The sequence below is a fragment of the Cucumis sativus genome, assembly GCF_000004075.3.
Source record: "Cucumis sativus mitochondrion chromosome 1, complete sequence".
In the NCBI taxonomy this organism is placed as follows: domain Eukaryota; kingdom Viridiplantae; phylum Streptophyta; class Magnoliopsida; order Cucurbitales; family Cucurbitaceae; genus Cucumis; species Cucumis sativus.
The window spans coordinates 837501-853468 of NC_016005.1; the positions used below are offsets into that span (position 1 = coordinate 837501).

The following is a 15968-nucleotide window of genomic DNA, read 5'->3' on the forward strand; positions in this document are numbered from 1 at the left end:
AAAGTAGGAAGAACTACTTGAGAGGGGAAGGAGTCCATCCTAAGCATGAGACTGAGTCTGAGTTAGGGCCAGATTAGGCAGAAAGGGGCGAAGTCCTTGACTAAGGATGAGATGTGTCCAAGTTGGGTCTAAGATCACCACTATTTTCATAGAATCCCAATAAAAAGACCACCCCCAAGACGGACAAACTAGACGGACGCGCGATCAGGCAGAGGAAAGCGGGTTGAATCCCATCTAGCTCGACGAATGAAAACCGCATATTCATATCCTTTTTCCCATTGAAATAGATTCATCCTGATACCCTTCCCCCGGGATTTGCACTAGATTGAGAAGAATTCCCCGCACATTGATTCGACGCTCGGCGTCCAGTCAATTTCCTAATTCTCATTAATGAGCGAGATCCACGAGGTGACCAAGAGGAGGAATGGGCATACCGGTGGGCTAGCCGAATCCGGATCTGTGTGAATAAAGAAATGAGATTTGAGCTTAGACGAAATCGAAGTCTTTCTCTTTTTTCTTCTTGGATTGGGATTCTTTCATCTGAGTTAATGAGTGAATGTGCGAGTTCGTTCATGGGAATGGGTTTTCGCTCCTTGTTCATTCTGAGTTTCATCTTTTTATCGAGTGAATTCATGAATTAATGAATGGTAAAACCTTGAATTCTTTCATTCTCAGATCTCGCAGGATTTACTACTTATTAGTTGTCCTTAGGAGACGGAGTTTCAGAAAAAGAGGATGAAAGCAGCTAATTGATCTATATGGATAAAGAAGTCTCCTTCACCTGATATTTAAGGACTTCAATGAGAGGGAGCGGAATATCTTTTCGGAAGAAGAAGAAGAAAGCCTACCTTTCAACTAGTCTCGCCTTCGGATTACATATTAACCTGCGTAGGAGGACGGAGCAAGAGCACTTATCTTCTTTCATGATCTCTTCATTCTATTCTCTTCTTATTAGTTTACGAAGGATTGAATAGGAAAGAGTTTACGAGGTTAGAATAAGGAAAACTTGACTTGAGCTGGATATAAACAAGTCCCGCAACAAGAAAGATTAAGCTTGATAAATCAGTCCTTCGCCTAACCCACGTAGGAAAAATGGTCGTTTTTGGAAGGCAATATTCTTTGCTCCTGCTAACCGTCCGGAGGACTATCCGTATGAACCTAGCCTTCGGACCAGTCCGGAGGATTTATCCGTAGGACTCTAAAACGGAGGACTATCCATTATCAGGTTAGGAGGCTCTCAAAGTAATAGGTTGATAGTCACATATTAAGCTACGTAGGACGAGCAAAGATCATTGATAAGGAAATCATGGCTTGATGTAGGCCTTTTTTCATATAGACCTTTGTTTTTCTTCCGCCTTCCTCTTCCAAATCTACTGTAACAATCAAGAAAGCGCAACTTCTAAAAGTTTGGAACAATTAGAAAATGAGAAAAATGAAACTATTCGTTTTGAACAACAAAAAGCGATTAATCAAGTACGACAACAGGTTTTCCAACAAGCCTTACAAGGAGCTAAGTTCACCTCTTTTTTTCTATGGACAACGAGTTACATTTACGTACCATCAGTGCTAATATTGGCATGTTTGGGACGATGAAAGAAATAACTAACTGATTAGTCCTTCTACTGTAGGCATTATTTTTTTTCTTCAAAAACAGAATTACGAAATACTCATGGAAACCATTCGAGCAGATGAAATTAGTAATATTATCCGTGAACGTATTGAGCAATATACTAGAGAAGTCAAAATTGTAAATACCGGTACTGTACTTCAAGTAGGCGACGGCATTGCTCGTATTTATGGTCTTGATGAGGCAGGTGAATTAGTAGAATTTGAAGAGGGTACTATAGGCATAGCTCTCAATTTAGAATCAAATAATGTTGGTGTTGTATTAATGGGTGATGGTTTGCTGATACAGGAGGGAAGTTCTGTAAAAGCAACGGGAAGAATTGCTCAGATACCAGTAAGCGAGGCTTATTTAGGTCGTGTTATAAATGCCCTGGCTAAACCTATTGATGGCCGAGGTGAAATTTGATCTTCTGACTCTCGGTTAATCGAATCCCCCGCTCCTGGTATTATTTCGAGACGTTCCGTATACGAGCCTCTGAAAAGAGGACTTATTGCTATTGATTCGATGATTCCTATCGGACGTGGTCAGCGAGAATGAATTATTGGGGACAGGCAGACCGGGAAAACTGCAGTAGCCACGGATACGATTCTCAATCAACAAGGGCAAAATGTAATATGTGTTTATGTAGCTATTGGTCAAAAAGCATCTTCTGTGGCTCAAGTAGTGACTACTTTACAGGAAAGGGGCGCAATGGAATACACTATATTCGTAGCCGAAACGGCGGATTCTCCGGCTACATTACAATACCTTGCCCCTTATACAGGAGCAGCTTTGGCTGAATATTTTATGTACAGAAAACAAGACACTTCAATCATTTATGATGATCCCTCCAAAGAAGCACAAGCTTATCGACAAATGTCTCTTCTTTTACGAAGACCGCCGGGCCTCCGGGAGATCTTTTTTATTTGCATTCACGCCTTTTGGAAAGAGCCGCTAAATTCAGTTCTGCTTTAGGTGAAGGAAGTATGAAAGCTTTACCAATAGTTGAGACCGGAGATGTTTCAGCTTATATTCCTACTAATCTAATGTAATTTCCATTACCGATGGACAGATATTCTTATCTGCCGATCTATTCAATGCAGGAATCAGACCTGCTATTAATGTGGGTATTTCCGTCTCCAGAGTAGGATCTGCAGCTCAAATGAAAGCCATTCAAGAAGTAGCCGGCAAATGCAAATTGGAATTGGCTCAATTTGCCGAATTAGAAGCCTTTGCGCACGTCACTAACTCGATAAAGCTACTCAGAAGAAATTGGCAAGAGGCGCCATAAGACAGGTCCGAAGGCGTCACAGGTTAATATGGATAGGACTGAGGTCTTAAGACTCCTTTCTATTTAAGGAAAGGACCCACGGAGCGGTGCAAAGAATATATAGAAGGACAGACAGGTCCGGAGGACCCGTCTGTCCTTCGGTCTTAATACTCCTAACGTCGAATAAGAAGCTGGAGGCTGGGGAGGATCAATGAAATTTGAGAGAAAGAATATTGCGTGAGAAAGAAATAATGAAATGATCTTATGTTCCTGCTTTTTCTTTATGGAATTTGCACTTTCATCCTTGCACTCCTGTTAAGGAGCAAAGAATTCTCAATATTCTTTGACCCTCTCCTCCAAACCGCAATATTCTTTGCGCCTTCGCACCTTTCAGTCGTCCGTAGGCTCTTTTCATTTGAGGAGCATTTATCTAAGAAAAGAATCAAGGAGCGCAAGGCGCAAAGCTCAAATACTTTGATCCTATTAGATTATGCTGAAGGACGGTGAAAGTCACACTTTTGGCTTGCTACAAGCTGGGCTCAGGGACAGCACCGCTTCCCCTGTAGTCGTCAGCTCGTTCTTGACAGATCCGATCGGGTGTGAATAATCTGGAGTAAAAGGATTCGAACCTTTGCATGCCGGTACCAAAAACCGATGCCTTACCACTTGGCTATACTCCATACGGCCTTGTTTGGGACGGTAGAACGGGGAGAGGTTAGATATAGGCGAGACCGTGTGAGAAAGAGGAAGCCCACGGAAAAGTTATGAAGAAGGAGAGAGAAAGAAGAGAAAAAGCGAAGGCAAGTCTGAACCAAGATTAAGGATGCCTTGCTCAAAGAGGTTAATATGTCCTTATCAATGAGACGGAGGACTATGAATCATATTTTCTTCAAAAACAAGGTGCAAAGTTCGGTTAATTACGGAAAGTCCTCCGGACTACTTCGGTTAATTACGGATAGTCCTACGGATAAATCCTGCTTCGGTTAATTACGGATGGTCCTACTTCCATATGGATAGTCCTACGGATAAGAATCCTGCGGACTCCGGACTACTTCGGTTAATTACGGATGGTCCTACGGATAAATCCTCCGGACTACTTCCCTCCATATGGATGGTCCTACGGATAAATCACCTGGACCTTTCTTTGGCCCTGCGGACTCCGGACTCCGGACCCTGGACCTTTCTTTGGCACTCCGGACGGAGGACTGGAAGGTGCGAAGCAAAGAGCGCGAGACTAGAGAGGAGTGCAACTCAAGAAATCCGAGAAATTCCTTATCAATGAGACGTCCGGAGGCGCAATGAAATATGCGAGGTCCAGGCGCAAAGAATATTGCGACTTGGTTTGAGAAGCGAGTGGAAGAGTGGAAATAGGGCATGTCCGAAGGTGCAAAGAATATTGAATTGCGCTCCTTGATTCTTTTCTTAGATAAATGCTCCTCAAATGAAAAGAGCCTACGGACGACGGAAAGAAGAGAATAGAATGGCGATCACAAAGAATATTGCGGAAAAGAAGAAAGGAGTGCAAGGTGCAAAGAATATTGCCGATTTCCACCTTCTCTCAAATTGAATTGATCCTCCGGACTATGAAATCTATTACAAAGGTAGAAAACTCCTACAATATCCCTGTCTTATGGAGCCTTAGGTAAAGATGAACCGAAAATCTTCTTTGAGCCTCACTCCAAAAACTCGCAATATTCTTTGCTCCTAACACAATATCCATTCTTCCCGCGTAGTGCTTTCTTTATTTCTAGTCCTCTCCTCCATCTCAGTCGAGCCTGGTCCGAAGCCTGAATTATCGACAGGGATATATATTGTTGAGAAGATTCTTAAGAAATTGATTCCCCAACGATCCCCATTAGAATTGAACCGCGGATATTATTGGAATAAGACTTTTTTTGCGGCTATTTAACAGCTTTTCTTTTCCATAAGACTTTTCTAGCTAAAATAATGAAAGGCTCAATTCAATTTGAGTTTGCGCCTCCTCAAAAAGAAAGAATGTCATCGCATATTTCATTGCACCTTCCACTAAAAACCGAAGGACTGATTTTTGATTAGTGGAACGCCTCTCCTTTCAGTCGAGCCTCCGCAATATTCCCTAATGGATAGTCATCTGGACCCCTTATAATTGGGGGCCACGATCTTTGCGCCTCTCAACGCAATATTCTTTGGGCTGGTATCGATTTTCGGTTCATCTTTCCCATTAAATTGAGGAATTCCACAGGTCCGAAGGACAGACAGGTTAATATGGATAGGACTGAGGACGGGATTTCTTTCTCACGCAATATGCTTTGCGCCTCTCCTCTCAGTCGAGCTCCTTCGCAATATTCTTTGCACATCTGGTCCCTTGTTTTTGTTCTTCGGGCCTCCGTAGCTTAATATGGGGGATGGAGGAGGACTATGAAATCTATTACAAAGGTTAATTATGGATATAAAGAAGTCCCACTATTTACTCACGCAATATTCTTTGCACCATCGCTCAATGAAAAATCAAGCTCCTTCTCAAATTCTTTGATCCTCAGGCGCAATGAAATATGCGAGAATGATCGAAGAATATAATATTGAAAAAGGACGAAAAACAAAGGTCCAGGTGACTCATTCATGGAACTAAATGAACAAAGAGGGAGTCAATGAACAAGTTTGAGTCCTTATTCACTTCCTTAGACCGCCCCGTGGGTTGGACTGATTTATGGAATTTTCACTTTCTTCCTTTTCCGAAACTTATACCTAAAAAAAGGACTATTAGCCTATCTTCCTCAAATTCTTTGAGCCTTGCCTTCGTCTTAGCCTGAAGTTTCTTTCTCGTCTTCTCTCTCCTTGTTTTCTTCTTCTTCCAAATCAAATAGTAGGCCCCTTGTTCCTACCAAGAACATCGATCAGTCTAGGCTTTCCTCTTTTCGCTTCTCAATATTCTTTGAACCTTTCGAACAGTCGTAAAATATGATTCATACTTGCACTCCTCAAATTCTTTGAGCCTCCAGATCCCCGTCCTCCGGCGCGAAGCGAAGCGCATTTATCTAAGAAAAGAATCAAGGAGCGCAACGAGGCGCAAAGAATATTGCGACTGCCTCCGTTTTAGAGTCCTACGGATAAATCCTCCGGACTGGACCCTTGTTTTTCTTTCTTTTTCTTCTTTAGGCTTTCTTTTCTGCTTCTGATTCAAATCAATGATAAGGAGTGGAAAGCTCTCTTCCTTATTATCTTCCTCTTTCTCTTTCTCTCGTCGATCTGCTTCTATCCTCTCCGCCTTAAATTAATGTATAGGAGTCGAGTCGCTTCTATCCTTATTTATTGGTCTCTCGATATGATAACCTTTCCTAAACCTATAAACTCGAGTTCATCTGCACCCTTCTTTTTGCTTGCTCTTCCTTTCTATTCTATCACCGCTTACATATTAAGCTGCTCCGTCGTTAGGGTAGAGTCAGCTGGTCCGAAGGACTCACCGCAGAGGTTAGCAGTCCTTCGGACGGGGGTGAAAGAGGTCAAAAGGACGCCGATCATTCTTTGAGCCTCCCCATTTTTTCTTAGCGACGCCTCATTCTTAAGTCAGAAAATTCAGGCTCAAGATGACATTCTTTCTTTTTTACCCTATTAGCCGTTTTTAGGTTTGGAATCAAAAGTCAATGGAAGTCCTCCATTAGTTCCGAACTTGGCTCCGCTCCTATTAGTTCGAACTTGGCTCCGCTCTATATCCATAGGCTTTCCCTTTTTAGTAGGTTTGGAAGAGGAAGAAAATACTCGACTCCAGAGAACACCGCTACGTGGGATGAAATATTCTTTGAACCTCTCCCTTAGCTTGGATGGGCGGAAGAGACAAAAGAAAGACTCCAAAAGGTCCAGGCGCAAAGAATTTGCGAAGAACTGTTGTTGAGCTATTCTAAAATAGGAGTTCCATAAACAAGTCCCATAAGATAAGATTGAGTGGTTTTCTAAGGCTAAGGAAAAGTCAATGAAACTCATCTGGAGCTTTGATTTGACTCCGTGGGCATTGAGCGCTCCGTTGGAGTTGAATTGGTTCGGACGGGAGTGCAAATCGACTCCTACGCGGCCTTAACCTACTAAAATAGAAGGAATAAGACGAGGGCTCGACTGAAAGGAGAGGAAGGCATCAAAATTCAATTCCTCTTTCTTAAAGGGGGCCTCTTCTTTGTTTAGAGGTTATCATATTTAGACCGATTCCATAAAATAGAGGGAGCCGTGCAAGAACGCGGGGATATAGCAAGTAAGCAGCTCTCTCTTGTTGACCGTAGGCTTTATCTCGTGAATGATCTCTCTAATAGAAAGAAAGGGTCTCTCTCCTCTGTGTCTATTCCTAAGTCTTTGGCAGAGGCATTATCACCGATGGCTCACGCTTCTGTAACCGCTCCTGGTTCCGCATATGATAACCGCTCTGAGACTGAACTCGTTGGCTCCGCGTCCACCGAAAGTAGGTTACCTTCGTCACCGTATTTGGTACTCTCTCGATAGGCTTCTCTCGTTCACTTCAAGCCTTTCTCAAATTCTTTGAGCCTACAGCCAAAGAAAAAGATCAAAAAAATCAATGGTTGCGGGAACCGACCTTTGTAAAGTCGACCTTTTGATAACTAATTAGAGTTGAGATTCAATGGTCCAGAAGACGTATCTGATGAATGAATGATTCAATCCCCTCCCACCCACACGGGTTCTTCGATTCTATTGAGGGGGTTCCCCTTCTTCTATGTGAGGTGGGGCGTACGTCAGAGCTTCTCCTATCTCGAAGGCGGAGCGCCGGCGGAGGCCTAAGATAGAGTTACCATATGCTTACCAGCTCTGACCATTGCCGCCTATAGATATGGGGGGTAGGCTCAGGTAGCTTGCTTCTCTTCTCCTAGGCTACCAGCACATGTGACTCGGGAAGCCCACGGAGCGGTAGCGAGCTATCCAAAATCTTCCGTCCTACGTCCTACGTCCGCAGGATTTATCCTACGTCCGGAGTCCGCAGTCCGCAGGATTTATCCGTAGGACTATCCATTAAAGAAAGAAAGGTCCAGGGTCCGGAGTCCGCAGGATTTATCCTACGTCCGGAGGATTTATCCGTAGGACCATCCATATGGAAGGAAGTAGGACTATCCATATGGAAGTAGGACCATCCGTAATTAACCGAAGTAGGACCATCCGTAATTAACCGAAGTAGGACTATCCGTAATTAACCGAAGCGCCTGCCGCCGGTGACTTTCTCAGGGCGGAGCAGGCGCAAAGAATATTGCTACAGAAGACGCCCAGAAAGCCCACGTAGCGGTGTGGAATCATAGGCTTGATCTTGATTTTCTCGTCCACTTAAATGAAACCGGGAACATGAATCTATTCCATTAATCGAAAGCAGGAACATGAAAGTTTGAGTCATCCGTATCTCCATCAAAAGATCATAATATCTCAAATTAAGCTACGGAGGACCAGTCCGCTCCCGCTAAAGAAGCAGAGCGTTCTCGCAATATTCTTTGCGCCTGAGGCGCATCAAAAAAAAGGTTGAAGATGAGCTTGATTTTTCATGGAGGTCCGACTATCGATAGAGGAAGAGGAAGAATTGAAAGGAAGAAAAGTTCCAACAATATCCCTGTCTTATGGAGCCTAACGGAGAGGTCCTCAATGAACAAGGATAGGAGGAGCAAAGATCATTGATAAGGAACGTCCGAAGGACTGATTTTTATCCATATGAATGAACCGAAAATCTTCTTTCTCAATATTCTTTGATCCTAACTCCGGCTCCAAAAACAAAGGTCCAGGCGCAAAGAATATTGCGAGAACGAAAAATAGGAGTTTGAAGACCGCTTATTCTAATATGAATTCAGCCTACAAAAAGAAAAGCTCTAGCCCACTCCTTCCTTCCATATGGATGGTCCTACTTCGGTTAATTACGGATGGTCCTACTTCGGTTAATTACGGATGGTCCTACGGATAAATCCTCCGGACTACTTCCCTCCATATGGATGGTCCTACGGATAAATCCTCCGGACTACGGATAAATCCTGCGGACTGCGGACTCCGGACTACTTCCTTCCATATGGATGGTCCTACGGATAAATCACCTGGACCTTTCTTTGGCCCTGCGGACGTAGGACCCTGGACCTTTCTTTCTTCCCACGGAGCGGGAGCGCTCAAAGAGGTCCTTAGTTCAGAAAGACATTCTTTCTTTTTGCTAGGTTCAATTCAATATGAAATAAGCGCGACTTCTTTTTTCATTGATCCTTCGCAACTCATATTGCATTGAGCCTTACCTCAATATTCTTTGAGCCTCCGCTAGGCGCAAAGAATTTGCGAAATAAGCGCGGAAGGACGAGTCTGAAATCCCGGGTTAATATGGATAGTCCTTCGGACCTGGGGAATCAATATATAAAGAAAAAGAGCCGACTTCTTTTTCTCACAATATCCCCGATCATACTGATCGCCATTCTGTTCTTTGCAAAGGGGTGGAAATCTAAATTCAGGCTCAAGACGACGGTCACATATTAAGCTGCTCCTAACTTTAGGGTAGAGTCAGCTGGTCCGAAGGACTCACCGCAGAGGTCTAGGAGTATTCCACCAAAAAAAAGCTGTTAAATAGCCACTATCAAAGTATTATTCCGAAAAAAAGCCGCTTAATAACCACTAACTAATATTCCGCTGAAAAAGTCTTATGGAACTGAAATAAGCGGTCTACAATATCCCTGTCTTATGGAGCCTAACGGAGGGGGGGTCACGGAGCTCTAGATCAGTAGAAAGACTTGCCCACGGATTCAATATTCTTTTCACCTATGCTGGAGTTGGGGGGAAAGAAGGTTAGAAAATGTATGTGGTGCGGGTTCATCTCTCTCGACCTGTGAAGGTGAAAGGGAAGGCGAGGGGACCCAGACTTTAGATCTCTTCTCTATGGCGGGAGGTTGATTTCGTCTCGACGAGTGTGTTGGGGGGCCAGAGAGAGGGAGTACCTATGCCTCTGAATCTCTAGGATGACCATTCGTCGCAGTCGTAGGCGAAGGAGACAAGGGCGAGGCACCTTTGATAGAGGAGACTGAACCTCCATCCCGCTCTACAATATCCATTCTTCCCGCTCGGCTTGCTTTGCGCCTAGCACAAGATCCCGATACTTTGAATTGAGCCTCTCCTTCCATCCAAATAAAACGAGCCTCTCGTCTCAAATCCCCTAATGGATAGTCCTTCGGACCTGTCTTATGGCACCTCTCCCTCTATTTCCTATCGTCGGCGAGCCCAACAATATCCCTGTCTTATGGCGCCTCTCCTTACTCAAATTGCATTGAGCGTCCTCCGTAGCTTAATTAGGGGAGCAAAGAATTTGATCTTAATGGAAAAAATATCCATTCTGCCTCAATCCGCTTTTCCTTTTATAGTTATGCGCGCTAAAACCGGGAAGCCCCCCCTTTCTTCTTATTAGGTTGATTGGTTTGGAACCCTAGGGCTGCTTGCTGCTCTAACCTATTTCTAAGGGGCTTTATGCACTCTACTCGTTAGCACTAAAGGACGAAGACAAGAGCGGAAGGAGGGACTTGAACCCTCAACCTCAGCCTTGGCAAGGCTATGCTCTACCATTAAGCTATTTCCGCCAGCTACGGTAGTGGCGAAGCACTACTGAGCAATTCACGTATCACTAAGAGACGGACGACTGATCCTTTTCCGCCGGACCAACTATCAGCCCTTAAGAATAGCGAATAGTCCTTCGCCATTAAAGCAATGGCGGCTAGGGGGGGAGGAGCGGCTGACTTTGAAATCAATCGTAGGCCTAACCCTAATTACTAGACCAACCTGGTGCGAGTTGTAAGGAGTCTTGGTCTCGAGTCGAGCTGGGGCCTCATTTCATTCTCGTAACGGGAGTGAGTGCACCGCAAGACCAGACATCGCCTCCCAGCGGCGGTCTTGAAAGTTCAGTCATTTCCTAAGCTAAGAAAGACAAATCCTCTTTTTTGACGATAATCCAAGCAGCAGCTCCATGAGTCCGCTCGGAACCAGTCGATTCCTGAGCCATTCCTTCTCCCCTCTCGGTTGGCCTTTGCCAGCCACTAGAGCAAAAGTCAGAGAACAATCAGTGAATGAACAAGAAGAACCCCAGATTTTGACCGGATTGTAGACCTTTGTGTCTGGCTATGTATATGGATGTGCATAAAGAAGGGACGGGACATCTCTCTCCTTTTTTTTGGGAAGAGAGAGGCTCAAAGAATTTGAGAGGCACCTCACGAACTTCTTACTGAGGCAGTACCATCCTATAGGCAGGCATTTTCGAGTCTTTGGATGCACTTCTTCATATTCCTGCGCTGTTAAGAGACAAATTGTCCCAAGGCCACCGCCTACTCAGTTCCTTAATTTAATATGGACAGTCAGAAGGCTAGACAGGTCCGAAGGACAGACGGGTTAATATGGATAGTCCTTCGGACCTGTCTGTCATCTGGTCCCTTTTATTTTGTTCTTTGCTCCAAAGTCAAATTCCCTAAACTTTAGCGGAATCCTTGAGTCCTCCGGACGGACCGGTCTCGCAATATTCTTTGCTCCTAACTACTAATGGATAAAGAAGTCCTTCGGACTCCGGACGGGGGATATTTCTTCTTTTTGCTACAATCAGTTCCATTAATCAGTCCCACTATTTAAATAGCTCCGGACGAGTCTGATTCCAAAAAAAAGCTATTATGTCCAATCAGATTATCCTTTCATCTTCTCTTTAATGAGGTCGCCTCATATTTTCTTTAACCTAATTAATCAGCCCCGGGGGAGAATGGTGATGGAGATGTATTGCGGCCTTCTCCTGTTCATCAACTCGAACCGCGTAGTGGGTCTTCCGCAGTTGATGTTACGGATCAGCCCCACTCTTCAGGCCAGCAGCTTTGCTCAGCATCTTCTGCCGATTCTCAGCCTCTGTATAAGTGAACAACTCCGAAGAAGATTCCAATCACCCGGCACAGCATCTTTCTTCTCGGCGGCGAAACCATTATCTTGCCCAGGCTAGGACTACTCCAGAAGATCAGCAGCAGTCGGGACCTCTTGCTTCCCTTCCAGTCGCTTCCTCGCAATATTCTTTGCACCTCTCCCATTGGACTTTATTCGCAAATTCTTTGCGCAAGGCATCCTTCATTTTCTTCTTTGAGCCTTTGATTTCAAACTAGTCCTTCGCCTTTTTATATTCCATTGCCTGATTTTTCTTCCCTTATATTCAAACCGCTACGTGGGAATCCCTAGTTGATTTTCTTGTTCTTGGACTGATTTATGGAATATAGACTTTCCTTCCATTTTGCAGTTTATAGACAAACTCGAGAGCAAAGGTTTCGGGATGAGAGGACAGGGGGCAGATGAGTGGAAATCTTTCTATTTCAAGAAGAAGCTTGACCTGAACGAAAAGCACTAGACAGAAAGAGGGGACAAAGCGCGAACAGTCTGAGAGGGCATTCCCGGAAGCAGCAAGGTCACATCCAGAGGCAGCGAGAGTTTAGGAAGAGGATCTGGGCCCACGTAGCGGTATTCTATGAATACGAAAGGGTATGGCTATGGCTCGACCGGCGGAGACAGAAGTCTCCTTCTTCACTCTCGGTCTATGAAATTGGTTATACCTCCTTGGGATCCTTCCTCATCAAGATATGAATAATAATACAAGGGAGTTTTCTTCTTCAATACAGGGTTTTCCTGTGATAATGTAGAAGGATTCACTTTCAGTAATTTACGAGGTGCGAAGCGTGAACCTACTCTTTTCAAAGAAATAAGAAAAGATAAAAGGAGGAGGATAAAGAGCGACTGATACCTCAAGAGGAGGAGTGCAGGCTCAAAGAATTTGAGTCTTTCTGAGCTGGGAGGAGCATTTGCATTTCTTCGCAAGAAGGACGGAGTCCCTGCGCCTTCGATCGAAGGAAAAGCAGAAGCTAAGTCCGCTCGAGAAACCCCACCAGAAACATCCGTCTCAGTTCCATAGGAATAGGCAGAGGTTGAGTCAGACTTATCCGTTGCGGGGCTAAGAGGGAAAGGGAAGTAGTTTGAGTTGAGGCGGTGGCAGTTCTTCGCCTTCCTCTTGCTTTTTCAGTTTCAGCTCTTGTTGTTGAACAAGTTGCTTAGTTTCGTCTAAGTGACGAGCCTTCTTTCTGAATTGACTTGTACAAGCATTGACACTGATTTCCCGCTCCGTGGGAGTGAAAGGCCTTTCTTTTTCTCATTCGCCGATTCTACACGTTGTTAGGATAGTCGGACCCAATAACAATGTACTTTCTTCCTTATTCAGATCTAATAAGAATAGTTATTCAACCGACAGCTTGTCAGATATGAGACGAGGCCGGGAGAGCCTATTCAATCCAAGAGGGTCCGGGGAGAGAGCCGTGTGCCCTAGCTTACGAAAGGGTCTCTCAAATTCCGAATATTCATACTCTTGACTCAAGACTCCATTCCATATTCATTCAGGCTAGAATGATGAAACTCATCTTTCTGCTTGATGGCACTCATTCTGCGTACTATAATGAGAAAGATCTAATTCTTCCTCCCGAGTAACTAATAAGAGGATATGAACAAGAAAACAAGAAGATAAGAAGCTAAGAAGAGAATGAAACTGAAACTGCACTCTTGACTCTTTCCCTTTCTGCCTCCGAACCTACTGAAAGTCAGATCATATTCTTTTTTGATGGGTCTCGCTACTTTCTTCCTGGGCCTACAAGAGGGGTCAGGCGAGCTGGAGATTCAAGTTATTCATGAAAGATCTCATTCAAGGCGCAAAGAATATTGCGTGAGAATAGTGCCACAGCCACTCCTCAAATTCTTTGAGCAAGAGTGATTCATGAAACTGCCAATCTCATACCTTCTCATAAGGTAGATCCCGCTCCGTGGGCTAAGTAGAATAAGCAGCTTCGCTTCCGTCTGTCTCATGGAGTTACTCATTCAACCGATGAAAGAGGGAATACCGCTTGATCTTATGCTGCCTCAGCTGCAAGGGCCGGCCCCGATCCGAGTGCCATGAAGGTCGAGCTTCCTATTTCAGTTACTTATCCATATTAACGGAATAAGTCAAGACGTAGGCTTTCCTTCTCTAAGCTTTCTCTTGTATAAGAGTTCTTGCTTTCTGGTCGATCCTTAACCGCCTCAATGAACAAGGGGCCCCTAACCGATACTTGGCTTTGAGTACTTAGAGAAGTCCGCCGATCGATCCTTAGTTCAGTTACCTCGTAAACAGAGAGAGCTTCCGAAACTACGACTGAGACTGATTAGTCTTCCTCGTAAACTCTTTCTAGAGTTCTTCCCTTTCAGCCAGCGAGAAGAAGGACCAAAGAAAGCCTATCTTCCCCTTACCCGATCTTTACTGCTTTTGTAAGCTCATTTGCCTCCTTGCAGTCAACTCCGCTTTAGCTACTAATCTCAAAAAAGAGAGGAAGCGAACCTCAAGAGGGCTCGGCCCCGGATAGAAGGGTCTATACCTAATCGGGATAAGTGTCCCACCCAACAAAGGAAGAGGAAGCCGGCTCGACAAGCAGCTCCCCAAGAGAAGAAGGCTCGACCATAAAGGCATCGGATCTCTCTCAGGGAAAGGCCTCATGGTCGGAGGCAAGCCGCGCTGCGAGAGCCACTTGATCGGCTGATTCCTCGCCTGAGGCTGATTTCTCTTTTTATGAGATGTCTCCCACTCGTTAGTCGAAAAGACTCTTGACGTTGATTTGACGCTCAAAACATTCCAAGAAGCAATAGGGCAGGGGAAGATTCAGAGGCGAGGGTCGTAGCATCTAGACCGGCAGAGTGAGTTGCGCCCTAGGTTGAGGTATGAAGGAGAGGTTTTGATGATTGACTTGACTATTACATACCTACGGGAAGTTACCTACGGCAACGAACCTAAATAAGAAGAACGAATCTTGCATTGAGCCTCCGGAGGCCTACTACGGGAGCGGCATCACCTACGAACCTACGGCAACTTACCTACGAACCTAAATAAGAAGAACGAATCTTGCATTGAGCATCTGGACCCCTTATAATCTACGATACGAATGTTTGTAATAGGATGACCTACGGCAAGGTATCTCCTACTAGGCCTACGTAGCTTAATATAAAAGGAAGAAGAAGAAAGAGGTCCGAAGCCCATATTATTGAGGGATCAAACTCAAACTGCAATTTCTCATTCAAAGGAGTAGGAGGCATGCTGCTCGACGAGAGGAGTTAGGCGAGAGTGAGTTTATGAACGAGAGGAGGAACGAAGCCCCACCGCTACAGGAGGACCTCTTTCATCCGTTTCAGTAGTTGTGGAAACATAAGTCGCTTTTGTTCAAGCAAAAGCACGAGAAAATATATCTCGTTAATGAGAAATTCTCCATACCGAACTAACTCAGTCTAAGACGGACTCAGTTTCTGGCCCAAAGGGAGAGGGACGAGACATCCACACGCCGGATCGAAGGTTGAGGGCGAAAGGAAAAAGAGATTGAACGAGGGCTCGACGATAAGGAGAGCTGAAAAGAGACTGGTCCGGAGTCCGGAGGATTTATCCGTAGGACTATCCATTAGAATAAGGAGAGGAAGAGGTAAGAATAAAGAAGAGGGAAAGGTCTTTCATTCATAGAATAACCTAGTATTAGTTCGTAGGACACCAAAGATGTGAATAAGAACGGAAGAAGAAGAATAAAGGCAAAGGTAGAAAACTCCTCCTTCTACGCGGGGCGGGAGAGGGATGAAATAGCTCGACCATAGGGAGAGGGAAAAGCTATCAATCCAATGAACAGGCAAAGCGGGCTTCTCCTCCGAATAAAGACTTCGAAGATTGACTCAAGCTCCATTGTAGAATTCAGACCTAACCATTAATCTTCAGGCGATGGGCACGAGGCTCAAAGAATTTGAGAAGCTCATCCTAATAATGAATTGGGTAGGATGGCGAACCCAAGACCAATCCATTTATTATGAGAGGTCGGTTCATGGGCTAACTAACCCGAGAACCCGCACCACATACAATGATAGAAATATATCTATGATTTAGAGTGATGATTTCATTCAAAACTTGAAAACTATTAGTCAAGCGCGGCTCGCTTTCTTTTTGTTAGGAGTAGGTGCTTCATTACCTTTTTGGGTTGGGGTAGGGTTATTCAATATACTTTTTGAAGCGCAATACAGAGTCAAGCGCGAACGACCCACAGCGAGAACTCACTCATC

At 44.6% G+C, this 15968-nt stretch overlaps 2 non-coding genes across 2 annotated transcripts, besides 2 other annotated features; both read right to left on the minus strand.

Moving 5' to 3' along the window:
* The first annotated feature begins 1393 nt into the window (after positions 1 to 1393).
* Positions 1394 to 2889: a sequence feature (chloroplast-like DNA).
* A 595-nt stretch (positions 2890 to 3484) lies between these two features.
* Positions 3485 to 3556, minus strand: trnQ-UUG. The gene has a single exon. It is a non-coding gene; the product is annotated as a tRNA-Gln (tRNA).
* A 6801-nt stretch (positions 3557 to 10357) lies between these two features.
* Positions 10358 to 10429, minus strand: trnG-GCC. Its single transcript has one exon. It is a non-coding gene; the product is annotated as a tRNA-Gly (tRNA).
* Positions 10430 to 15565: 5136 nt separating this feature from the next.
* Positions 15566 to 15782: a sequence feature (chloroplast-like DNA).
* The last annotated feature ends 186 nt before the right edge of the window (positions 15783 to 15968 follow it).